General features: G+C 40.8%; 31 non-coding genes across 31 annotated transcripts; all 31 read right to left on the reverse strand.

The window, feature by feature from the left end:
* Nucleotides 1-611: 611 nt before the first annotated feature.
* Nucleotides 612-730, reverse strand: LOC141305846 (5S ribosomal RNA). The gene has a single exon (XR_012344814.1). It is a non-coding gene; the product is annotated as a 5S ribosomal RNA (ribosomal RNA).
* A 753-nt stretch (nucleotides 731-1,483) lies between these two features.
* LOC141305857 (5S ribosomal RNA) lies at nucleotides 1,484-1,602 on the reverse strand. The gene has a single exon (XR_012344825.1). It is a non-coding gene; the product is annotated as a 5S ribosomal RNA (ribosomal RNA).
* An 84-nt stretch (nucleotides 1,603-1,686) lies between these two features.
* Nucleotides 1,687-1,805, reverse strand: LOC141305868 (5S ribosomal RNA). Its single transcript, XR_012344836.1, has one exon. It is a non-coding gene; the product is annotated as a 5S ribosomal RNA (ribosomal RNA).
* Nucleotides 1,806-2,558: 753 nt separating this feature from the next.
* LOC141305879 (5S ribosomal RNA) lies at nucleotides 2,559-2,677 on the reverse strand. Its single transcript, XR_012344847.1, has one exon. It is a non-coding gene; the product is annotated as a 5S ribosomal RNA (ribosomal RNA).
* A 753-nt stretch (nucleotides 2,678-3,430) lies between these two features.
* On the reverse strand, nucleotides 3,431-3,549 carry LOC141318828 (5S ribosomal RNA). Its single transcript, XR_012353121.1, has one exon. It is a non-coding gene; the product is annotated as a 5S ribosomal RNA (ribosomal RNA).
* A 753-nt stretch (nucleotides 3,550-4,302) lies between these two features.
* On the reverse strand, nucleotides 4,303-4,421 carry LOC141305890 (5S ribosomal RNA). Its single transcript, XR_012344858.1, has one exon. It is a non-coding gene; the product is annotated as a 5S ribosomal RNA (ribosomal RNA).
* Nucleotides 4,422-4,505: 84 nt separating this feature from the next.
* On the reverse strand, nucleotides 4,506-4,624 carry LOC141305912 (5S ribosomal RNA). The gene has a single exon (XR_012344880.1). It is a non-coding gene; the product is annotated as a 5S ribosomal RNA (ribosomal RNA).
* A 753-nt stretch (nucleotides 4,625-5,377) lies between these two features.
* On the reverse strand, nucleotides 5,378-5,496 carry LOC141305923 (5S ribosomal RNA). The gene has a single exon (XR_012344891.1). It is a non-coding gene; the product is annotated as a 5S ribosomal RNA (ribosomal RNA).
* Nucleotides 5,497-6,249: 753 nt separating this feature from the next.
* LOC141317828 (5S ribosomal RNA) lies at nucleotides 6,250-6,368 on the reverse strand. Its single transcript, XR_012352182.1, has one exon. It is a non-coding gene; the product is annotated as a 5S ribosomal RNA (ribosomal RNA).
* Nucleotides 6,369-7,121: 753 nt separating this feature from the next.
* LOC141305934 (5S ribosomal RNA) lies at nucleotides 7,122-7,240 on the reverse strand. Its single transcript, XR_012344902.1, has one exon. It is a non-coding gene; the product is annotated as a 5S ribosomal RNA (ribosomal RNA).
* Nucleotides 7,241-7,993: 753 nt separating this feature from the next.
* Nucleotides 7,994-8,112, reverse strand: LOC141305945 (5S ribosomal RNA). The gene has a single exon (XR_012344913.1). It is a non-coding gene; the product is annotated as a 5S ribosomal RNA (ribosomal RNA).
* Nucleotides 8,113-8,196: 84 nt separating this feature from the next.
* Nucleotides 8,197-8,315, reverse strand: LOC141305956 (5S ribosomal RNA). Its single transcript, XR_012344924.1, has one exon. It is a non-coding gene; the product is annotated as a 5S ribosomal RNA (ribosomal RNA).
* Nucleotides 8,316-9,068: 753 nt separating this feature from the next.
* Nucleotides 9,069-9,187, reverse strand: LOC141305969 (5S ribosomal RNA). Its single transcript, XR_012344935.1, has one exon. It is a non-coding gene; the product is annotated as a 5S ribosomal RNA (ribosomal RNA).
* A 752-nt stretch (nucleotides 9,188-9,939) lies between these two features.
* Nucleotides 9,940-10,058, reverse strand: LOC141318390 (5S ribosomal RNA). Its single transcript, XR_012352710.1, has one exon. It is a non-coding gene; the product is annotated as a 5S ribosomal RNA (ribosomal RNA).
* Nucleotides 10,059-10,811: 753 nt separating this feature from the next.
* LOC141305980 (5S ribosomal RNA) lies at nucleotides 10,812-10,930 on the reverse strand. The gene has a single exon (XR_012344946.1). It is a non-coding gene; the product is annotated as a 5S ribosomal RNA (ribosomal RNA).
* A 753-nt stretch (nucleotides 10,931-11,683) lies between these two features.
* LOC141305991 (5S ribosomal RNA) lies at nucleotides 11,684-11,802 on the reverse strand. Its single transcript, XR_012344957.1, has one exon. It is a non-coding gene; the product is annotated as a 5S ribosomal RNA (ribosomal RNA).
* A 753-nt stretch (nucleotides 11,803-12,555) lies between these two features.
* Nucleotides 12,556-12,674, reverse strand: LOC141306002 (5S ribosomal RNA). The gene has a single exon (XR_012344968.1). It is a non-coding gene; the product is annotated as a 5S ribosomal RNA (ribosomal RNA).
* Nucleotides 12,675-12,758: 84 nt separating this feature from the next.
* Nucleotides 12,759-12,877, reverse strand: LOC141306013 (5S ribosomal RNA). The gene has a single exon (XR_012344979.1). It is a non-coding gene; the product is annotated as a 5S ribosomal RNA (ribosomal RNA).
* Nucleotides 12,878-13,630: 753 nt separating this feature from the next.
* LOC141317589 (5S ribosomal RNA) lies at nucleotides 13,631-13,749 on the reverse strand. The gene has a single exon (XR_012351959.1). It is a non-coding gene; the product is annotated as a 5S ribosomal RNA (ribosomal RNA).
* Nucleotides 13,750-14,502: 753 nt separating this feature from the next.
* Nucleotides 14,503-14,621, reverse strand: LOC141306035 (5S ribosomal RNA). The gene has a single exon (XR_012345001.1). It is a non-coding gene; the product is annotated as a 5S ribosomal RNA (ribosomal RNA).
* Nucleotides 14,622-15,374: 753 nt separating this feature from the next.
* Nucleotides 15,375-15,493, reverse strand: LOC141306046 (5S ribosomal RNA). The gene has a single exon (XR_012345012.1). It is a non-coding gene; the product is annotated as a 5S ribosomal RNA (ribosomal RNA).
* A 753-nt stretch (nucleotides 15,494-16,246) lies between these two features.
* LOC141306057 (5S ribosomal RNA) lies at nucleotides 16,247-16,365 on the reverse strand. The gene has a single exon (XR_012345023.1). It is a non-coding gene; the product is annotated as a 5S ribosomal RNA (ribosomal RNA).
* An 84-nt stretch (nucleotides 16,366-16,449) lies between these two features.
* On the reverse strand, nucleotides 16,450-16,568 carry LOC141306068 (5S ribosomal RNA). Its single transcript, XR_012345034.1, has one exon. It is a non-coding gene; the product is annotated as a 5S ribosomal RNA (ribosomal RNA).
* A 753-nt stretch (nucleotides 16,569-17,321) lies between these two features.
* On the reverse strand, nucleotides 17,322-17,440 carry LOC141306079 (5S ribosomal RNA). Its single transcript, XR_012345045.1, has one exon. It is a non-coding gene; the product is annotated as a 5S ribosomal RNA (ribosomal RNA).
* Nucleotides 17,441-18,193: 753 nt separating this feature from the next.
* On the reverse strand, nucleotides 18,194-18,312 carry LOC141306090 (5S ribosomal RNA). The gene has a single exon (XR_012345056.1). It is a non-coding gene; the product is annotated as a 5S ribosomal RNA (ribosomal RNA).
* Nucleotides 18,313-19,065: 753 nt separating this feature from the next.
* Nucleotides 19,066-19,184, reverse strand: LOC141306101 (5S ribosomal RNA). Its single transcript, XR_012345067.1, has one exon. It is a non-coding gene; the product is annotated as a 5S ribosomal RNA (ribosomal RNA).
* A 753-nt stretch (nucleotides 19,185-19,937) lies between these two features.
* On the reverse strand, nucleotides 19,938-20,056 carry LOC141306112 (5S ribosomal RNA). Its single transcript, XR_012345078.1, has one exon. It is a non-coding gene; the product is annotated as a 5S ribosomal RNA (ribosomal RNA).
* An 84-nt stretch (nucleotides 20,057-20,140) lies between these two features.
* On the reverse strand, nucleotides 20,141-20,259 carry LOC141306123 (5S ribosomal RNA). The gene has a single exon (XR_012345089.1). It is a non-coding gene; the product is annotated as a 5S ribosomal RNA (ribosomal RNA).
* Nucleotides 20,260-21,012: 753 nt separating this feature from the next.
* Nucleotides 21,013-21,131, reverse strand: LOC141318131 (5S ribosomal RNA). Its single transcript, XR_012352465.1, has one exon. It is a non-coding gene; the product is annotated as a 5S ribosomal RNA (ribosomal RNA).
* Nucleotides 21,132-21,884: 753 nt separating this feature from the next.
* On the reverse strand, nucleotides 21,885-22,003 carry LOC141306135 (5S ribosomal RNA). Its single transcript, XR_012345100.1, has one exon. It is a non-coding gene; the product is annotated as a 5S ribosomal RNA (ribosomal RNA).
* An 83-nt stretch (nucleotides 22,004-22,086) lies between these two features.
* Nucleotides 22,087-22,205, reverse strand: LOC141306157 (5S ribosomal RNA). The gene has a single exon (XR_012345122.1). It is a non-coding gene; the product is annotated as a 5S ribosomal RNA (ribosomal RNA).
* Nucleotides 22,206-22,500: the final 295 nt, after the last annotated feature.

Here is a 22,500-nt window from a genome sequence, read left to right on the forward strand (position 1 = left end):
ATCAGCCGAGTTACAAGACTAAAATGGGATTAGATTTAACTTTGAGAGGTGACTAGTGGTTAAAAGAATGAGACATAAAAGAAGATTGGTTTAAATAGATTTGGTTTATTTACAAGGTTCACATAAAAGACTTTAAAACAACACGATAAAACGAGGTAAACGCTGTTAAAAGAATACAGTTCATTTGTCCATACCCTAAAAACAGTCCAAGAATCCCAGTGTGTTGATAAGTCCAATGTGAGTGTCCACCGGTGTATATACAATCCACAGAAAGTGTAATCCAAAGTTTGCAGGTGGTGAATGGAAAGGTGAGCTCTAAAATTAGCAACTCCTCAATCCAACAGTTTGGTGACTGTCCTTTGTTTGTCATGCTGCTCTCTTATACAGTTGTACTTCCTGCTTCCTGTCATGTGTCTAGTCACATGGCAGGCCAACCATCCATTTTTTAAAGACACACACTCACTTAAAATGTTAAGAGTAATAAAATGGCCTAAAAAACATGTAAAACACTTAAAACTCTATAATACATTTAAATGATTGTAATAAATAGAGCGGTAAAACACGTCTTTCTAAAAGCCAGCATATTATATAAATAGTGAAGAAAAGGCAAAAGCTTACAGCACCTGGTATTCCCAGGCGGTCTCCCATCCAAGTACTAAGCAGGCCCGACGCTGCTTAGCTTCCGAGATCAGACGAGATCGGGCGCTCTCAGCGCGGTATGGCCGTAAGCGAGGGCTGCTCCAAAAAGTGGGCTATTTAAAGATCAGCCTTCGTAAAAGCCAGCATATTATATAAATAGTGAAGAAAAGGCAAAAGCTTACAGCACCTGGTATTCCCAGGCGGTCTCCCATCCAAGTGTAACAATCGGCCTTATCAGCCGAGTTACAAGACTAAAATGGGGTCAGATTTAACTGTGAGAGATGACTAGTGGTTAAAAGAATGAGACATAAAAGAAGATTGGTTTAAATAGATTTAGTTTATTTACAAGGTTCACATAAAAGACTTTAAAACAACACGATAAAACGAGGTAAACGCTGTTAAAAGAATACAGTTCATTTGTCCATACCCTAAAAACAGTCCAAGAATCCCAGTGTGTTGATAAGTCCAATGTGAGTGTCCACCGGTGTATATACAATCCACAGAAAATGTAATCCAAAGTTTGCAGGTGGTGAATGGAAAGGTGAGCTCTAAAATTAGCAACTCCTCAATCCAACAGTTTGGTGACTGTCCTTTGTTTGTCATGCTGCTCTCTTATACAGTTGTACTTCCTGCTTCCTGTCATGTGTCTAGTCACATGGCAGGCCAACCATCCATTTTTTAAAGACACACACTCACTTAAAATGTTAAGAGTAATAAAATGGCCTAAAAAACATGTAAAACACTTAAAACTCTATAATACATTTAAATGATTGTAATAAATAGAGCGGTAAAACACGTCTTTCTAAAAGCCAGCATATTATATAAATAGTGAAGAAAAGGCAAAAGCTTACAGCACCTGGTATTCCCAGGCGGTCTCCCATCCAAGTACTAAGCAGGCCCGACGCTGCTTAGCTTCCGAGATCAGACGAGATCGGGCGCTCTCAGCGCGGTATGGCCGTAAGCGAGGGCTGCTCCAAAAAGTGGGCCATTTAAAGATCAGCCTCCGTAAAAGCCAGCATATTATATAAATAGTGAAGAAAAGGCAAAAGCTTACAGCACCTGGTATTCCCAGGCGGTCTCCCATCCAAGTACTAAGCAGGCCCGACGCTGCTTAGCTTCCGAGATCAGACGAGATCGGGCGCTCTCAGCGCGGTATGGCCGTAAGCGAGGGCTGCTCCAAAAAGTGGGCTATTTAAAGATCAGCCTCCGTAAAAGCCAGCATATTATATAAATAGTGAAGAAAAGGCAAAAGCTTATAGCACCTGGTATTCCCAGGCGGTCTCCCATCCAAGTGTAACAATCGGCCTTATCAGCCGAGTTACAAGACTAAAATGGGGTCAGATTTAACTGTGAGAGATGACTAGTGGTTAAAAGAATGAGACATAAAAGAAGATTGGTTTAAATAGATTTGGTTTATTTACAAGGTTCACATAAAAGACTTTAAAACAACACGATAAAACGAGGTAAACGCTGTTAAAAGAATACAGTTCATTTGTCCATACCCTAAAAACAGTCCAAGAATCCCAGTGTGTTGATAAGTCCAATGTGAGTGTCCACCGGTGTATATACAATCCACAGAAAGTGTAATCCAAAGTTTGCAGGTGGTGAATGGAAAGGTGAGCTCTAAAATTAGCAACTCCTCAGTCCAACAGTTTGGTGACTGTCCTTTGTTTGTCATGCTGCTCTCTTATACAGTTGTACTTCCTGCTTCCTGTCATGTGTCTAGTCACATGGCAGGCCAACCATCCATTTTTTAAAGACACACACTCACTTAAAATGTTAAGAGTAATGAAATGGCCTAAAAAACATGTAAAACACTTAAAACTCTATAATACATTTAAATGATTGTAATAAATAGAGCGGTAAAACACGTCTTTCTAAAAGCCAGCATATTATATAAATAGTGAAGAAAAGGCAAAAGCTTACAGCACCTGGTATTCCCAGGCGGTCTCCCATCCAAGTACTAAGCAGGCCCGACGCTGCTTAGCTTCCGAGATCAGACGAGATCGGGCGCTCTCAGCGCGGTATGGCCGTAAGCGAGGGCTGCTCCAAAAAGTGGGCCATTTAAAGATCAGCCTCCGTAAAAGCCAGCATATTATATAAATAGTGAAGAAAAGGCAAAAGCTTACAGCACCTGGTATTGCCAGGCGGTCTCCCATCCAAGTGTAACAATCGGCCTTATCAGCCGAGTTACAAGACTAAAATGGGGTCAGATTTAACTGTGAGAGATGACTAGTGGTTAAAAGAATGAGACATAAAAGAAGATTGGTTTAAATAGATTTGGTTTATTTACAAGGTTCACATAAAAGACTTTAAAACAACACGATAAAACGAGGTAAACGCTGTTAAAAGAATACAGTTCATTTGTCCATACCCTAAAAACAGTCCAAGAATCCCAGTGTGTTGATAAGTCCAATGTGAGTGTCCACCGGTGTATATACAATCCACAGAAAGTGTAATCCAAAGTTTGCAGGTGGTGAATGGAAAGGTGAGCTCTAAAATTAGCAACTCCTCAATCCAACAGTTTGGTGACTGTCCTTTGTTTGTCATGCTGCTCTCTTATACAGTTGTACTTCCTGCTTCCTGTCATGTGTCTAGTCACATGGCAGGCCAACCATCCATTTTTTAAAGACACACACTCACTTAAAATGTTAAGAGTAATAAAATGGCCTAAAAAACATGTAAAACACTTAAAACTCTATAATACATTTAAATGATTGTAATAAATAGAGCGGTAAAACACGTCTTTCTAAAAGCCAGCATATTATATAAATAGTGAAGAAAAGGCAAAAGCTTACAGCACCTGGTATTCCCAGGCGGTCTCCCATCCAAGTACTAAGCAGGCCCGACGCTGCTTAGCTTCCGAGATCAGACGAGATCGGGCGCTCTCAGCGCTGTATGGCCGTAAGCGAGGGCTGCTCCAAAAAGTGGGCTATTTAAAGATCAGCCTTCGTAAAAGCCAGCATATTATATAAATAGTGAAGAAAAGGCAAAAGCTTACAGCACCTGGTATTCCCAGGCGGTCTCCCATCCAAGTGTAACAATCGGCCTTATCAGCCGAGTTACAAGACTAAAATGGGGTCAGATTTAACTGTGAGAGATGACTAGTGGTTAAAAGAATGAGACATAAAAGAAGATTGGTTTAAATAGATTTAGTTTATTTACAAGGTTCACATAAAAGACTTTAAAACAACACGATAAAACGAGGTAAACGCTGTTAAAAGAATACAGTTCATTTGTCCATACCCTAAAAACAGTCCAAGAATCCCAGTGTGTTGATAAGTCCAATGTGAGTGTCCACCGGTGTATATACAATCCACAGAAAATGTAATCCAAAGTTTGCAGGTGGTGAATGGAAAGGTGAGCTCTAAAATTAGCTACTCCTCAATCCAACAGTTTGGTGACTGTCCTTTGTTTGTCATGCTGCTCTCTTATACAGTTGTACTTCCTGCTTCCTGTCATGTGTCTAGTCACATGGCAGGCCAACCATCCATTTTTTAAAGACACACACTCACTTAAAATGTTAAGAGTAATAAAATGGCCTAAAAAACATGTAAAACACTTAAAACTCTATAATACATTTAAATGATTGTAATAAATAGAGCGGTAAAACACGTCTTTCTAAAAGCCAGCATATTATATAAATAGTGAAGAAAAGGCAAAAGCTTACAGCACCTGGTATTCCCAGGCGGTCTCCCATCCAAGTACTAAGCAGGCCCGACGCTGCTTAGCTTCCGAGATCAGACGAGATCGGGCGCTCTCAGCGCGGTATGGCCGTAAGCGAGGGCTGCTCCAAAAAGTGGGCCATTTAAAGATCAGCCTCCGTAAAAGCCAGCATATTATATAAATAGTGAAGAAAAGGCAAAAGCTTACAGCACCTGGTATTCCCAGGCGGTCTCCCATCCAAGTACTAAGCAGGCCCGACGCTGCTTAGCTTCCGAGATCAGACGAGATCGGGCGCTCTCAGCGCGGTATGGCCGTAAGCGAGGGCTGCTCCAAAAAGTGGGCTATTTAAAGATCAGCCTCCGTAAAAGCCAGCATATTATATAAATAGTGAAGAAAAGGCAAAAGCTTATAGCACCTGGTATTCCCAGGCGGTCTCCCATCCAAGTGTAACAATCGGCCTTATCAGCCGAGTTACAAGACTAAAATGGGGTCAGATTTAACTGTGAGAGATGACTAGTGGTTAAAAGAATGAGACATAAAAGAAGATTGGTTTAAATAGATTTGGTTTATTTACAAGGTTCACATAAAAGACTTTAAAACAACACGATAAAACGAGGTAAACGCTGTTAAAAGAATACAGTTCATTTGTCCATACCCTAAAAACAGTCCAAGAATCCCAGTGTGTTGATAAGTCCAATGTGAGTGTCCACCGGTGTATATACAATCCACAGAAAGTGTAATCCAAAGTTTGCAGGTGGTGAATGGAAAGGTGAGCTCTAAAATTAGCAACTCCTCAGTCCAACAGTTTGGTGACTGTCCTTTGTTTGTCATGCTGCTCTCTTATACAGTTGTACTTCCTGCTTCCTGTCATGTGTCTAGTCACATGGCAGGCCAACCATCCATTTTTTAAAGACACACACTCACTTAAAATGTTAAGAGTAATAAAATGGCCTAAAAAACATGTAAAACACTTAAAACTCTATAATACATTTAAATGATTGTAATAAATAGAGCGGTAAAACACGTCTTTCTAAAAGCCAGCATATTATATAAATAGTGAAGAAAAGGCAAAAGCTTACAGCACCTGGTATTCCCAGGCGGTCTCCCATCCAAGTACTAAGCAGGCCCGACGCTGCTTAGCTTCCGAGATCAGACGAGATCGGGCGCTCTCAGCGCGGTATGGCCGTAAGCGAGGGCTGCTCCAAAAAGTGGGCCATTTAAAGATCAGCCTCCGTAAAAGCCAGCATATTATATAAATAGTGAAGAAAAGGCAAAAGCTTACAGCACCTGGTATTGCCAGGCGGTCTCCCATCCAAGTGTAACAATCGGCCTTATCAGCCGAGTTACAAGACTAAAATGGGGTCAGATTTAACTGTGAGAGATGACTAGTGGTTAAAAGAATGAGACATAAAAGAAGATTGGTTTAAATAGATTTGGTTTATTTACAAGGTTCACATAAAAGACTTTAAAACAACACGATAAAACGAGGTAAACGCTGTTAAAAGAATACAGTTCATTTGTCCATACCCTAAAAACAGTCCAAGAATCCCAGTGTGTTGATAAGTCCAATGTGAGTGTCCACCGGTGTATATACAATCCACAGAAAGTGTAATCCAAAGTTTGCAGGTGGTGAATGGAAAGGTGAGCTCTAAAATGAGCAACTCCTCAATCCAACAGTTTGGTGACTGTCCTTTGTTTGTCATGCTGCTCTCTTATACAGTTGTACTTCCTGCTTCCTGTCATGTGTCTAGTCACATGGCAGGCCAACCATCCATTTTTTAAAGACACACACTCACTTAAAATGTTAAGAGTAATAAAATGGCCTAAAAAACATGTAAAACACTTAAAACTCTATAATACATTTAAATGATTGTAATAAATAGAGGGGTAAAACACGTCTTTCTAAAAGCCAGCATATTATATAAATAGTGAAGAAAAGGCAAAAGCTTACAGCACCTGGTATTCCCAGGCGGTCTCCCATCCAAGTACTAAGCAGGCCCGACGCTGCTTAGCTTCCGAGATCAGACGAGATCGGGCGCTCTCAGCGCGGTACGGCCGTAAGCGAGGGCTGCTCCAAAAAGTGGGCTATTTAAAGATCAGCCTCCGTAAAAGCCAGCATATTATATAAATAGTGAAGAAAAGGCAAAAGCTTACAGCACCTGGTATTGCCAGGCGGTCTCCCATCCAAGTGTAACAATCGGCCTTATCAGCCGTGTTACAAGACTAAAATGGGGTCAGATTTAACTGTGAGAGATGACTAGTGGTTAAAAGAATGAGACATAAAAGAAGATTGGTTTAAATAGATTTGGTTTATTTACAAGGTTCACATAAAAGACTTTAAAACAACACGATAAAACGAGGTAAACGATGTTAAAAGAATACAGTTCATTTGTCCATACCCTAAAAACAGTCCAAGAATCCCAGTGTGTTGATAAGTCCAATGTGAGTGTCCACCGGTGTATATACAATCCACAGAAAGTGTAATCCAAAGTTTGCAGGTGGTGAATGGAAAGGTGAGCTCTAAAATTAGCAACTCCTCAATCCAACAGTTTGGTGACTGTCCTTTGTTTGTCATGCTGCTCTCTTATACAGTTGTACTTCCTGCTTCCTGTCATGTGTCTAGTCACATGGCAGGCCAACCATCCATTTTTTAAAGACACACACTCACTTAAAATGTTAAGAGTAATAAAATGGCCTAAAAAACATGTAAAACACTTAAAACTCTATAATACATTTAAATGATTGTAATAAATAGAGCGGTAAAACACGTCTTTCTAAAAGCCAGCATATTATATAAATAGTGAAGAAAAGGCAAAAGCTTACAGCACCTGGTATTCCCAGGCGGTCTCCCATCCAAGTACTAAGCAGGCCCGACGCTGCTTAGCTTCCGAGATCAGACGAGATCGGGCGCTCTCAGCGCGGTATGGCCGTAAGCGAGGGCTGCTCCAAAAAGTGGGCCATTTAAAGATCAGCCTCCGTAAAAGCCAGCATATTATATAAATAGTGAAGAAAAGGCAAAAGCTTACAGCACCTGGTATTGCCAGGCGGTCTCCCATCCAAGTGTAACAATCGGCCTTATCAGCCGAGTTACAAGACTAAAATGGGGTCAGATTTAACTGTGAGAGATGACTAGTGGTTAAAAGAATGAGACATAAAAGAAGATTGGTTTAAATAGATTTGGTTTATTTACAAGGTTCACATAAAAGACTTTAAAACAACACGATAAAACGAGGTAAACGCTGTTAAAAGAATACAGTTCATTTGTCCATACCCTAAAAACAGTCCAAGAATCCCAGTGTGTTGATAAGTCCAATGTGAGTGTCCACCGGTGTATATACAATCCACAGAAAGTGTAATCCAAAGTTTGCAGGTGGTGAATGGAAAGGTGAGCTCTAAAATTAGCAACTCCTCAATCCAACAGTTTGGTGACTGTCCTTTGTTTGTCATGCTGCTCTCTTATACAGTTGTACTTCCTGCTTCCTGTCATGTGTCTAGTCACATGGCAGGCCAACCATCCATTTTTTAAAGACACACACTCACTTAAAATGTTAAGAGTAATAAAATGGCCTAAAAAACATGTAAAACACTTAAAACTCTATAATACATTTAAATGATTGTAATAAATAGAGCGGTAAAACACGTCTTTCTAAAAGCCAGCATATTATATAAATAGTGAAGAAAAGGCAAAAGCTTACAGCACCTGGTATTCCCAGGCGGTCTCCCATCCAAGTACTAAGCAGGCCCGACGCTGCTTAGCTTCCGAGATCAGACGAGATCGGGCGCTCTCAGCGCGGTATGGCCGTAAGCGAGGGCTGCTCCAAAAAGTGGGCCATTTAAAGATCAGCCTCCGTAAAAGCCAGCATATTATATAAATAGTGAAGAAAAGGCAAAAGCTTACAGCACCTGGTATTCCCAGGCGGTCTCCCATCCAAGTACTAAGCAGGCCCGACGCTGCTTAGCTTCCGAGATCAGACGAGATCGGGCGCTCTCAGCGCGGTATGGCCGTAAGCGAGGGCTGCTCCAAAAAGTGGGCCATTTAAAGATCAGCCTCCGTAAAAGCCAGCATATTATATAAATAGTGAAGAAAAGGCAAAAGCTTACAGCACCTGGTATTGCCAGGCGGTCTCCCATCCAAGTGTAACAATCGGCCTTATCAGCCGAGTTACAAGACTAAAATGGGGTCAGATTTAACAGTGAGAGATGACTAGTGGTTAAAAGAATGAGACATAAAAGAAGATTGGTTTAAATAGATTTGGTTTATTTACAAGGTTCACATAAAAGACTTTAAAACAACACGATAAAACGAGGTAAACGCTGTTAAAAGAATACAGTTCATTTGTCCATACCCTAAAAACAGTCCAAGAATCCCAGTGTGTTGATAAGTCCAATGTGAGTGTCCACCGGTGTATATACAATCCACAGAAAGTGTAATCCAAAGTTTGCAGGTGGTGAATGGAAAGGTGAGCTCTAAAATTAGCAACTCCTCAATCCAACAGTTTGGTGACTGTCCTTTGTTTGTCATGCTGCTCTCTTATACAGTTGTACTTCCTGCTTCCTGTCATGTGTCTAGTCACATGGCAGGCCAACCATCCATTTTTTAAAGACACACACTCACTTAAAATGTTAAGAGTAATAAAATGGCCTAAAAAACATGTAAAACACTTAAAACTCTATAATACATTTAAATGATTGTAATAAATAGAGCGGTAAAACACGTCTTTCTAAAAGCCAGCATATTATATAAATAGTGAAGAAAAGGCAAAAGCTTACAGCACCTGGTATTCCCAGGCGGTCTCCCATCCAAGTACTAAGCAGGCCCGACGCTGCTTAGCTTCCGAGATCAGACGAGATCGGGCGCTCTCAGCGCGGTATGGCCGTAAGCGAGGGCTGCTCCAAAAAGTGGGCCATTTAAAGATCAGCCTCCGTAAAAGCCAGCATATTATATAAATAGTGAAGAAAAGGCAAAAGCTTACAGCACCTGGTATTGCCAGGCGGTCTCCCATCCAAGTGTAACAATCGGCCTTATCAGCCGAGTTACAAGACTAAAATGGGGTCAGATTTAACTGTGAGAGATGACTAGTGGTTAAAAGAATGAGACATAAAAGAAGATTGGTTTAAATAGATTTGGTTTATTTACAAGGTTCACATAAAAGACTTTAAAACAACACGATAAAACGAGGTAAACGCTGTTAAAAGAATACAGTTCATTTGTCCATACCCTAAAAACAGTCCAAGAATCCCAGTGTGTTGATAAGTCCAATGTGAGTGTCCACCGGTGTATATACAATCCACAGAAAGTGTAATCCAAAGTTTGCAGGTGGTGAATGGAAAGGTGAGCTCTAAAATTAGCAACTCCTCAATCCAACAGTTTGGTGACTGTCCTTTGTTTGTCATGCTGCTCTCTTATACAGTTGTACTTCCTGCTTCCTGTCATGTGTCTAGTCACATGGCAGGCCAACCATCCATTTTTTAAAGACACACACTCACTTAAAATGTTAAGAGTAATAAAATGGCCTAAAAACATGTAAAACACTTAAAACTCTATAATACATTTAAATGATTGTAATAAATAGAGCGGTAAAACACGTCTTTCTAAAAGCCAGCATATTATATAAATAGTGAAGAAAAGGCAAAAGCTTACTGCACCTGGTATTCCCAGGCGGTCTCCCATCCAAGTACTAAGCAGGCCCGACGCTGCTTAGCTTCCGAGATCAGACGAGATCGGGCGCTCTCAGCGCGGTATGGCCGTAAGCGAGGGCTGCTCCAAAAAGTGGGCTATTTAAAGATCAGCCTCCGTAAAAGCCAGCATATTATATAAATAGTGAAGAAAAGGCAAAAGCTTACAGCACCTGGTATTCCCAGGCGGTCTCCCATCCAAGTGTAACAATCGGCCTTATCAGCCGAGTTACAAGACTAAAATGGGGTCAGATTTAACTGTGAGAGATGACTAGTGGTTAAAAGAATGAGACATAAAAGAAGATTGGTTTAAATAGATTTGGTTTATTTACAAGGTTCACATAAAAGACTTTAAAACAACACGATAAAACGAGGTAAACGCTGTTAAAAGAATACAGTTCATTTGTCCATACCCTAAAAACAGTCCAAGAATCCCAGTGTGTTGATAAGTCCAATGTGAGTGTCCACCGGTGTATATACAATCCACAGAAAGTGTAATCCAAAGTTTGCAGGTGGTGAATGGAAAGGTGAGCTCTAAAATTAGCAACTCCTCAATCCAACAGTTTGGTGACTGTCCTTTGTTTGTCATGCTGCTCTCTTATACAGTTGTACTTCCTGCTTCCTGTCATGTGTCTAGTCACATGGCAGGCCAACCATCCATTTTTTAAAGACACACACTCACTTAAAATGTTAAGAGTAATAAAATGGCCTAAAAAACATGTAAAACACTTAAAACTCTATAATACATTTAAATGATTGTAATAAATAGAGCGGTAAAACACGTCTTTCTAAAAGCCAGCATATTATATAAATAGTGAAGAAAAGGCAAAAGCTTACAGCACCTGGTATTCCCAGGCGGTCTCCCATCCAAGTACTAAGCAGGCCCGACGCTGCTTAGCTTCCGAGATCAGACGAGATCGGGCGCTCTCAGCGCGGTATGGCCGTAAGCGAGGGCTGCTCCAAAAAGTGGGCCATTTAAAGATCAGCCTCCGTAAAAGCCAGCATATTATATAAATAGTGAAGAAAAGGCAAAAGCTTACAGCACCTGGTATTGCCAGGCGGTCTCCCATCCAAGTGTAACAATCGGCCTTATCAGCCGAGTTACAAGACTAAAATGGGGTCAGATTTAACTGTGAGAGATGACTAGTGGTTAAAAGAATGAGACATAAAAGAAGATTGGTTTAAATAGATTTGGTTTATTTACAAGGTTCACATAAAAGACTTTAAAACAACACGATAAAACGAGGTAAACGCTGTTAAAAGAATACAGTTCATTTGTCCATACCCTAAAAACAGTCCAAGAATCCCAGTGTGTTGATAAGTCCAATGTGAGTGTCCACCGGTGTATATACAATCCACAGAAAGTGTAATCCAAAGTTTGCAGGTGGTGAATGGAAAGGTGAGCTCTAAAATTAGCAACTCCTCAATCCAACAGTTTGGTGACTGTCCTTTGTTTGTCATGCTGCTCTCTTATACAGTTGTACTTCCTGCTTCCTGTCATGTGTCTAGTCACATGGCAGGCCAACCATCCATTTTTTAAAGACACACACTCACTTAAAATGTTAAGAGTAATAAAATGGCCTAAAAAACATGTAAAACACTTAAAACTCTATAATACATTTAAATGATTGTAATAAATAGAGCGGTAAAACACGTCTTTCTAAAAGCCAGCATATTATATAAATAGTGAAGAAAAGGCAAAAGCTTACAGCACCTGGTATTCCCAGGCGGTCTCCCATCCAAGTACTAAGCAGGCCCGACGCTGCTTAGCTTCCGAGATCAGACGAGATCGGGCGCTCTCAGCGCGGTATGGCCGTAAGCGAGGGCTGCTCCAAAAAGTGGGCTATTTAAAGATCAGCCTTCGTAAAAGCCAGCATATTATATAAATAGTGAAGAAAAGGCAAAAGCTTACAGCACCTGGTATTCCCAGGCGGTCTCCCATCCAAGTGTAACAATCGGCCTTATCAGCCGAGTTACAAGACTAAAATGGGGTCAGATTTAACTGTGAGAGATGACTAGTGGTTAAAAGAATGAGACATAAAAGAAGATTGGTTTAAATAGATTTAGTTTATTTACAAGGTTCACATAAAAGACTTTAAAACAACACGATAAAACGAGGTAAACGCTGTTAAAAGAATACAGTTCATTTGTCCATACCCTAAAAACAGTCCAAGAATCCCAGTGTGTTGATAAGTCCAATGTGAGTGTCCACCGGTGTATATACAATCCACAGAAAATGTAATCCAAAGTTTGCAGGTGGTGAATGGAAAGGTGAGCTCTAAAATTAGCAACTCCTCAATCCAACAGTTTGGTGACTGTCCTTTGTTTGTCATGCTGCTCTCTTATACAGTTGTACTTCCTGCTTCCTGTCATGTGTCTAGTCACATGGCAGGCCAACCATCCATTTTTTAAAGACACACACTCACTTAAAATGTTAAGAGTAATAAAATGGCCTAAAAAACATGTAAAACACTTAAAACTCTATAATACATTTAAATGATTGTAATAAATAGAGCGGTAAAACACGTCTTTCTAAAAGCCAGCATATTATATAAATAGTGAAGAAAAGGCAAAAGCTTACAGCACCTGGTATTCCCAGGCGGTCTCCCATCCAAGTACTAAGCAGGCCCGACGCTGCTTAGCTTCCGAGATCAGACGAGATCGGGCGCTCTCAGCGCGGTATGGCCGTAAGCGAGGGCTGCTCCAAAAAGTGGGCCATTTAAAGATCAGCCTCCGTAAAAGCCAGCATATTATATAAATAGTGAAGAAAAGGCAAAAGCTTACAGCACCTGGTATTCCCAGGCGGTCTCCCATCCAAGTACTAAGCAGGCCCGACGCTGCTTAGCTTCCGAGATCAGACGAGATCGGGCGCTCTCAGCGCGGTATGGCCGTAAGCGAGGGCTGCTCCAAAAAGTGGGCTATTTAAAGATCAGCCTCCGTAAAAGCCAGCATATTATATAAATAGTGAAGAAAAGGCAAAAGCTTATAGCACCTGGTATTCCCAGGCGGTCTCCCATCCAAGTGTAACAATCGGCCTTATCAGCCGAGTTACAAGACTAAAATGGGGTCAGATTTAACTGTGAGAGATGACTAGTGGTTAAAAGAATGAGACATAAAAGAAGATTGGTTTAAATAGATTTGGTTTATTTACAAGGTTCACATAAAAGACTTTAAAACAACACGATAAAACGAGGTAAACGCTGTTAAAAGAATACAGTTCATTTGTCCATACCCTAAAAACAGTCCAAGAATCCCAGTGTGTTGATAAGTCCAATGTGAGTGTCCACCGGTGTATATACAATCCACAGAAAGTGTAATCCAAAGTTTGCAGGTGGTGAATGGAAAGGTGAGCTCTAAAATTAGCAACTCCTCAGTCCAACAGTTTGGTGACTGTCCTTTGTTTGTCATGCTGCTCTCTTATACAGTTGTACTTCCTGCTTCCTGTCATGTGTCTAGTCACATGGCAGGCCAACCATCCATTTTTTAAAGACACACACTCACTTAAAATGTTAAGAGTAATAAAATGGCCTAAAAAACATGTAAAACACTTAAAACTCTATAATACATTTAAATGATTGTAATAAATAGAGCGGTAAAACACGTCTTTCTAAAAGCCAGCATATTATATAAATAGTGAAGAAAAGGCAAAAGCTTACAGCACCTGGTATTCCCAGGCGGTCTCCCATCCAAGTACAAAGCAGGCCCGACGCTGCTTAGCTTCCGAGATCAGACGAGATCGGGCGCTCTCAGCGCGGTATGGCCGTAAGCGAGGGCTGCTCCAAAAAGTGGGCCATTTAAAGATCAGCCTCCGTAAAAGCCAGCATATTATATAAATAGTGAAGAAAAGGCAAAAGCTTACAGCACCTGGTATTGCCAGGCGGTCTCCCATCCAAGTGTAACAATCGGCCTTATCAGCCGAGTTACAAGACTAAAATGGGGTCAGATTTAACTGTGAGAGATGACTAGTGGTTAAAAGAATGAGACATAAAAGAAGATTGGTTTAAATAGATTTGGTTTATTTACAAGGTTCACATAAAAGACTTTAAAACAACACGATAAAACGAGGTAAACGCTGTTAAAAGAATACAGTTCATTTGTCCATACCCTAAAAACAGTCCAAGAATCCCAGTGTGTTGATAAGTCCAATGTGAGTGTCCACCGGTGTATATACAATCCACAGAAAGTGTAATCCAAAGTTTGCAGGTGGTGAATGGAAAGGTGAGCTCTAAAATGAGCAACTCCTCAATCCAACAGTTTGGTGACTGTCCTTTGTTTGTCATGCTGCTCTCTTATACAGTTGTACTTCCTGCTTCCTGTCATGTGTCTAGTCACATGGCAGGCCAACCATCCATTTTTTAAAGACACACACTCACTTAAAATGTTAAGAGTAATAAAATGGCCTAAAAAACATGTAAAACACTTAAAACTCTATAATACATTTAAATGATTGTAATAAATAGAGGGGTAAAACACGTCTTTCTAAAAGCCAGCATATTATATAAATAGTGAAGAAAAGGCAAAAGCTTACAGCACCTGGTATTCCCAGGCGGTCTCCCATCCAAGTACTAAGCAGGCCCGACGCTGCTTAGCTTCCGAGATCAGACGAGATCGGGCGCTCTCAGCGCGGTATGGCCGTAAGCGAGGGCTGCTCCAAAAAGTGGGCTATTTAAAGATCAGCCTCCGTAAAAGCCAGCATATTATATAAATAGTGAAGAAAAGGCAAAAGCTTACAGCACCTGGTATTGCCAGGCGGTCTCCCATCCAAGTGTAACAATCGGCCTTATCAGCCGTGTTACAAGACTAAAATGGGGTCAGATTTAACTGTGAGAGATGACTAGTGGTTAAAAGAATGAGACATAAAAGAAGATTGGTTTAAATAGATTTGGTTTATTTACAAGGTTCACATAAAAGACTTTAAAACAACACGATAAAACGAGGTAAACGATGTTAAAAGAATACAGTTCATTTGTCCATACCCTAAAAACAGTCCAAGAATCCCAGTGTGTTGATAAGTCCAATGTGAGTGTCCACCGGTGTATATACAATCCACAGAAAGTGTAATCCAAAGTTTGCAGGTGGTGAATGGAAAGGTGAGCTCTAAAATTAGCAACTCCTCAATCCAACAGTTTGGTGACTGTCCTTTGTTTGTCATGCTGCTCTCTTATACAGTTGTACTTCCTGCTTCCTGTCATGTGTCTAGTCACATGGCAGGCCAACCATCCATTTTTTAAAGACACACACTCACTTAAAATGTTAAGAGTAATAAAATGGCCTAAAAAACATGTAAAACACTTAAAACTCTATAATACATTTAAATGATTGTAATAAATAGAGCGGTAAAACACGTCTTTCTAAAAGCCAGCATATTATATAAATAGTGAAGAAAAGGCAAAAGCTTACAGCACCTGGTATTCCCAGGCGGTCTCCCATCCAAGTACTAAGCAGGCCCGACGCTGCTTAGCTTCCGAGATCAGACGAGATCGGGCGCTCTCAGCGCGGTATGGCCGTAAGCGAGGGCTGCTCCAAAAAGTGGGCTATTTAAAGATCAGCCTTCGTAAAAGCCAGCATATTATATAAATAGTGAAGAAAAGGCAAAAGCTTACAGCACCTGGTATTCCCAGGCGGTCTCCCATCCAAGTGTAACAATCGGCCTCATCAGCCGAGTTACAAGACTAAAATGGGGTCAGATTTAACTGTGAGAGATGACTAGTGGTTAAAAGAATGAGACATAAAAGAAGATTGGTTTAAATAGATTTAGTTTATTTACAAGGTTCACATAAAAGACTTTAAAACAACACGATAAAACGAGGTAAACGCTGTTAAAAGAATACAGTTCATTTGTCCATACCCTAAAAACAGTCCAAGAATCCCAGTGTGTTGATAAGTCCAATGTGAGTGTCCACCGGTGTATATACAATCCACAGAAAATGTAATCCAAAGTTTGCAGGTGGTGAATGGAAAGGTGAGCTCTAAAATTAGCAACTCCTCAATCCAACAGTTTGGTGACTGTCCTTTGTTTGTCATGCTGCTCTCTTATACAGTTGTACTTCCTGCTTCCTGTCATGTGTCTAGTCACATGGCAGGCCAACCATCCATTTTTTAAAGACACACACTCACTTAAAATGTTAAGAGTAATAAAATGGCCTAAAAAACATGTAAAACACTTAAAACTCTATAATACATTTAAATGATTGTAATAAATAGAGCGGTAAAACACGTCTTTCTAAAAGCCAGCATATTATATAAATAGTGAAGAAAAGGCAAAAGCTTACAGCACCTGGTATTCCCAGGCGGTCTCCCATCCAAGTACTAAGCAGGCCCGACGCTGCTTAGCTTCCGAGATCAGACGAGATCGGGCGCTCTCAGCGCGGTATGGCCGTAAGCGAGGGCTGCTCCAAAAAGTGGGCCATTTAAAGATCAGCCTCCGTAAAAGCCAGCATATTATATAAATAGTGAAGAAAAGGCAAAAGCTTACAGCACCTGGTATTCCCAGGCGGTCTCCCATCCAAGTACTAAGCAGGCCCGACGCTGCTTAGCTTCCGAGATCAGACGAGATCGGGCGCTCTCAGCGCGGTATGGCCGTAAGCGAGGGCTGCTCCAAAAAGTGGGCTATTTAAAGATCAGCCTCCGTAAAAGCCAGCATATTATATAAATAGTGAAGAAAAGGCAAAAGCTTATAGCACCTGGTATTCCCAGGCGGTCTCCCATCCAAGTGTAACAATCGGCCTTATCAGCCGAGTTACAAGACTAAAATGGGGTCAGATTTAACTGTGAGAGATGACTAGTGGTTAAAAGAATGAGACATAAAAGAAGATTGGTTTAAATAGATTTGGTTTATTTACAAGGTTCACATAAAAGACTTTAAAACAACACGATAAAACGAGGTAAACGCTGTTAAAAGAATACAGTTCATTTGTCCATACCCTAAAAACAGTCCAAGAATCCCAGTGTGTTGATAAGTCCAATGTGAGTGTCCACCGGTGTATATACAATCCACAGAAAGTGTAATCCAAAGTTTGCAGGTGGTGAATGGAAAGGTGAGCTCTAAAATTAGCAACTCCTCAGTCCAACAGTTTGGTGACTGTCCTTTGTTTGTCATGCTGCTCTCTTATACAGTTGTACTTCCTGCTTCCTGTCATGTGTCTAGTCACATGGCAGGCCAACCATCCATTTTTTAAAGACACACACTCACTTAAAATGTTAAGAGTAATAAAATGGCCTAAAAAACATGTAAAACACTTAAAACTCTATAATACATTTAAATGATTGTAATAAATAGAGGGGTAAAACACGTCTTTCTAAAAGCCAGCATATTATATAAATAGTGAAGAAAAGGCAAAAGCTTACAGCACCTGGTATTCCCAGGCGGTCTCCCATCCAAGTACTAAGCAGGCCCGACGCTGCTTAGCTTCCGAGATCAGACGAGATCGGGCGCTCTCAGCGCGGTATGGCCGTAAGCGAGGGCTGCTCCAAAAAGTGGGCCATTTAAAGATCAGCCTCCGTAAAAGCCAGCATATTATATAAATAGTGAAGAAAAGGCAAAAGCTTACAGCACCTGGTATTGCCAGGCGGTCTCCCATCCAAGTGTAACAATCGGCCTTATCAGCCGAGTTACAAGACTAAAATGGGGTCAGATTTAACTGTGAGAGATGACTAGTGGTTAAAAGAATGAGACATAAAAGAAGATTGGTTTAAATAGATTTGGTTTATTTACAAGGTTCACATAAAAGACTTTAAAACAACACGATAAAACGAGGTAAACGCTGTTAAAAGAATACAGTTCATTTGTCCATACCCTAAAAACAGTCCAAGAATCCCAGTGTGTTGATAAGTCCAATGTGAGTGTCCACCGGTGTATATACAATCCACAGAAAGTGTAATCCAAAGTTTGCAGGTGGTGAATGGAAAGGTGAGCTCTAAAATGAGCAACTCCTCAATCCAACAGTTTGGTGACTGTCCTTTGTTTGTCATGCTGCTCTCTTATACAGTTGTACTTCCTGCTTCCTGTCATGTGTCTAGTCACATGGCAGGCCAACCATCCATTTTTTAAAGACACACACTCACTTAAAATGTTAAGAGTAATAAAATGGCCTAAAAAACATGTAAAACACTTAAAACTCTATAATACATTTAAATGATTGTAATAAATAGAGGGGTAAAACACGTCTTTCTAAAAGCCAGCATATTATATAAATAGTGAAGAAAAGGCAAAAGCTTACAGCACCTGGTATTCCCAGGCGGTCTCCCATCCAAGTACTAAGCAGGCCCGACGCTGCTTAGCTTCCGAGATCAGACGAGATCGGGCGCTCTCAGCGCGGTATGGCCGTAAGCGAGGGCTGCTCCAAAAAGTGGGCTATTTAAAGATCAGCCTCCGTAAAAGCCAGCATATTATATAAATAGTGAAGAAAAGGCAAAAGCTTACAGCACCTGGTATTGCCAGGCGGTCTCCCATCCAAGTGTAACAATCGGCCTTATCAGCCGTGTTACAAGACTAAAATGGGGTCAGATTTAACTGTGAGAGATGACTAGTGGTTAAAAGAATGAGACATAAAAGAAGATTGGTTTAAATAGATTTGGTTTATTTACAAGGTTCACATAAAAGACTTTAAAACAACACGATAAAACGAGGTAAACGATGTTAAAAGAATACAGTTCATTTGTCCATACCCTAAAAACAGTCCAAGAATCCCAGTGTGTTGATAAGTCCAATGTGAGTGTCCACCGGTGTATATACAATCCACAGAAAGTGTAATCCAAAGTTTGCAGGTGGTGAATGGAAAGGTGAGCTCTAAAATTAGCAACTCCTCAATCCAACAGTTTGGTGACTGTCCTTTGTTTGTCATGCTGCTCTCTTATACAGTTGTACTTCCTGCTTCCTGTCATGTGTCTAGTCACATGGCAGGCCAACCATCCATTTTTTAAAGACACACACTCACTTAAAATGTTAAGAGTAATAAAATGGCCTAAAAAACATGTAAAACACTTAAAACTCTATAATACATTTAAATGATTGTAATAAATAGAGCGGTAAAACACGTCTTTCTAAAAGCCAGCATATTATATAAATAGTGAAGAAAAGGCAAAAGCTTACAGCACCTGGTATTCCCAGGCGGTCTCCCATCCAAGTACTAAGCAGGCCCGACGCTGCTTAGCTTCCGAGATCAGACGAGATCGGGCGCTCTCAGCGCGGTATGGCCGTAAGCGAGGGCTGCTCCAAAAAGTGGGCCATTTAAAGATCAGCCTCCGTAAAAGCCAGCATATTATATAAATAGTGAAGAAAAGGCAAAAGCTTACAGCACCTGGTATTGCCAGGCGGTCTCCCATCCAAGTGTAACAATCGGCCTTATCAGCCGAGTTACAAGACTAAAATGGGGTCAGATTTAACTGTGAGAGATGACTAGTGGTTAAAAGAATGAGACATAAAAGAAGATTGGTTTAAATAGATTTGGTTTATTTACAAGGTTCACATAAAAGACTTTAAAACAACACGATAAAACGAGGTAAACGCTGTTAAAAGAATACAGTTCATTTGTCCATACCCTAAAAACAGTCCAAGAATCCCAGTGTGTTGATAAGTCCAATGTGAGTGTCCACCGGTGTATATACAATCCACAGAAAGTGTAATCCAAAGTTTGCAGGTGGTGAATGGAAAGGTGAGCTCTAAAATTAGCAACTCCTCAATCCAACAGTTTGGTGACTGTCCTTTGTTTGTCATGCTGCTCTCTTATACAGTTGTACTTCCTGCTTCCTGTCATGTGTCTAGTCACATGGCAGGCCAACCATCCATTTTTTAAAGACACACACTCACTTAAAATGTTAAGAGTAATAAAATGGCCTAAAAAACATGTAAAACACTTAAAACTCTATAATACATTTAAATGATTGTAATAAATAGAGCGGTAAAACACGTCTTTCTAAAAGCCAGCATATTATATAAATAGTGAAGAAAAGGCAAAAGCTTACAGCACCTGGTATTCCCAGGCGGTCTCCCATCCAAGTACTAAGCAGGCCCGACGCTGCTTAGCTTCCGAGATCAGACGAGATCGGGCGCTCTCAGCGCGGTATGGCCGTAAGCGAGGGCTGCTCCAAAAAGTGGGCCATTTAAAGATCAGCCTCCGTAAAAGCCAGCATATTATATAAATAGTGAAGAAAAGGCAAAAGCTTACAGCACCTGGTATTCCCAGGCGGTCTCCCATCCAAGTACTAAGCAGGCCCGACGCTGCTTAGCTTCCGAGATCAGACGAGATCGGGCGCTCTCAGCGCGGTATGGCCGTAAGCGAGGGCTGCTCCAAAAAGTGGGCTATTTAAAGATCAGCCTCCGTAAAAGCCAGCATATTATATAAATAGTGAAGAAAAGGCAAAAGCTCATAGCACCTGGTATTCCCAGGCGGTCTCCCATCCAAGTGTAACAATCGGCCTTATCAGCCGTGTTACAAGACTAAAATGGGGTCAGATTTAAATGTGAGAGATGACTAGTGGTTAAAAGAATGAGACATAAAAGAAGATTGGTTTAAATAGATTTGGTTTATTTACAAGGTTCACATAAAAGACTTTAAAACAACACGATAAAACGAGGTAAACGCTGTTAAAAGAATACAGTTCATTTGTCCATACCCTAAAAACAGTCCAAGAATCCCAGTGTGTTGATAAGTCCAATGTGAGTGTCCACCGGTGTATATACAATCCACAGAAAGTGTAATCCAAAGTTTGCAGGTGGTGAATGGAAAGGTGAGCTCTAAAATTAGCAACTCCTCAATCCAACAGTTTGGTGACTGTCCTTTGTTTGTCATGCTGCTCTCTTATACAGTTGTACTTCCTGCTTCCTGTCATGTGTCTAGTCACATGGCAGGCCAACCATCCATTTTTTAAAGACACACACTCACTTAAAATGTTAAGAGTAATAAAATGGCCTAAAAAACATGTAAAACACTTAAAACTCTATAATACATTTAAATGATTGTAATAAATAGAGCGGTAAAACACGTCTTTCTAAAAGCCAGCATATTATATAAATAGTGAAGAAAAGGCAAAAGCTTACAGCACCTGGTATTCCCAGGCGGTCTCCCATCCAAGTACTAAGCAGGCCCGACGGTGCTTAGCTTCCGAGATCAGACGAGATCGGGCGCTCTCAGCGCGGTATGGCCGTAAGCGAGGGCTGCTCCAAAAAGTGGGCCATTTAAAGATCAGCCTCCGTAAAAGCCAGCATATTATATAAATAGTGAAGAAAAGGCAAAAGCTTACAGCACCTGGTATTGCCAGGCGGTCTCCCATCCAAGTGTAACAATCGGCCTTATCAGCCGAGTTACAAGACTAAAATGGGGTCAGATTTAACTGTGAGAGATGACTAGTGGTTAAAAGAATGAGACATAAAAGAAGATTGGTTTAAATAGATTTGGTTTATTTACAAGGTTCACATAAAAGACTTTAAAACAACACGATAAAACGAGGTAAACGCTGTTAAAAGAATACAGTTCATTTGTCCATACCCTAAAAACAGTCCAAGAATCCCAGTGTGTTGATAAGTCCAACGTGAGTGTCCACCGGTGTATATACAATCCACAGAAAGTGTAATCCAAAGTTTGCAGGTGGTGAATGGAAAGGTGAGCTCTAAAATTAGCAACTCCTCAATCCAACAGTTTGGTGACTGTCCTTTGTTTGTCATGCTGCTCTCTTATACAGTTGTACTTCCTGCTTCCTGTCATGTGTCTAGTCACATGGCAGGCCAACCATCCATTTTTTAAAGACACACACTCACTTAAAATGTTAAGAGTAATAAAATGGCCTAAAAAACATGTAAAACACTTAAAACTCTATAATACATTTAAATGATTGTAATAAATAGAGCGGTAAAACACGTCTTTCTAAAAGCCAGCATATTATATAAATAGTGAAGAAAAGGCAAAAGCTTACAGCACCTGGTATTCCCAGGCGGTCTCCCATCCAAGTACTAAGCAGGCCCGACGCTGCTTAGCTTCCGAGATCAGACGAGATCGGGCGCTCTCAGCGCGGTATGGCCGTAAGCGAGGGCTGCTCCAAAAGTGGGCCATTTAAAGATCAGCCTCCGTAAAAGCCAGCATATTATATAAATAGTGAAGAAAAGGCAAAAGCTTACAGCACCTGGTATTCCCAGGCGGTCTCCCATCCAAGTACTAAGCAGGCCCGACGCTGCTTAGCTTCCGAGATCAGACGAGATCGGGCGCTCTCAGCGCGGTATGGCCGTAAGCGAGGGCTGCTCCAAAAAGTGGGCTATTTAAAGATCAGCCTCCGTAAAAGCCAGCATATTATATAAATAGTGAAGAAAAGGCAAAAGCTTATAGCACCTGGTATTCCCAGGCGGTCTCCCATCCAAGTGTAACAATCGGCCTTATCAGCCGAGTTACAAGACTAAAATGGGGTCAGATTTAACTGTGAGAGATGACTAGTGGTTAAAAGAATGAGACATAAAAGAAGATTGGTTTAAATAGATTTGGTTTATTTACAAGGTTCACATAAAAGACTTTAAAACAACACGATAAAACG

This window comes from Garra rufa, chromosome 1 (genome assembly GCF_049309525.1).
Source record: "Garra rufa chromosome 1, GarRuf1.0, whole genome shotgun sequence".
NCBI lineage: Eukaryota > Metazoa > Chordata > Actinopteri > Cypriniformes > Cyprinidae > Garra > Garra rufa.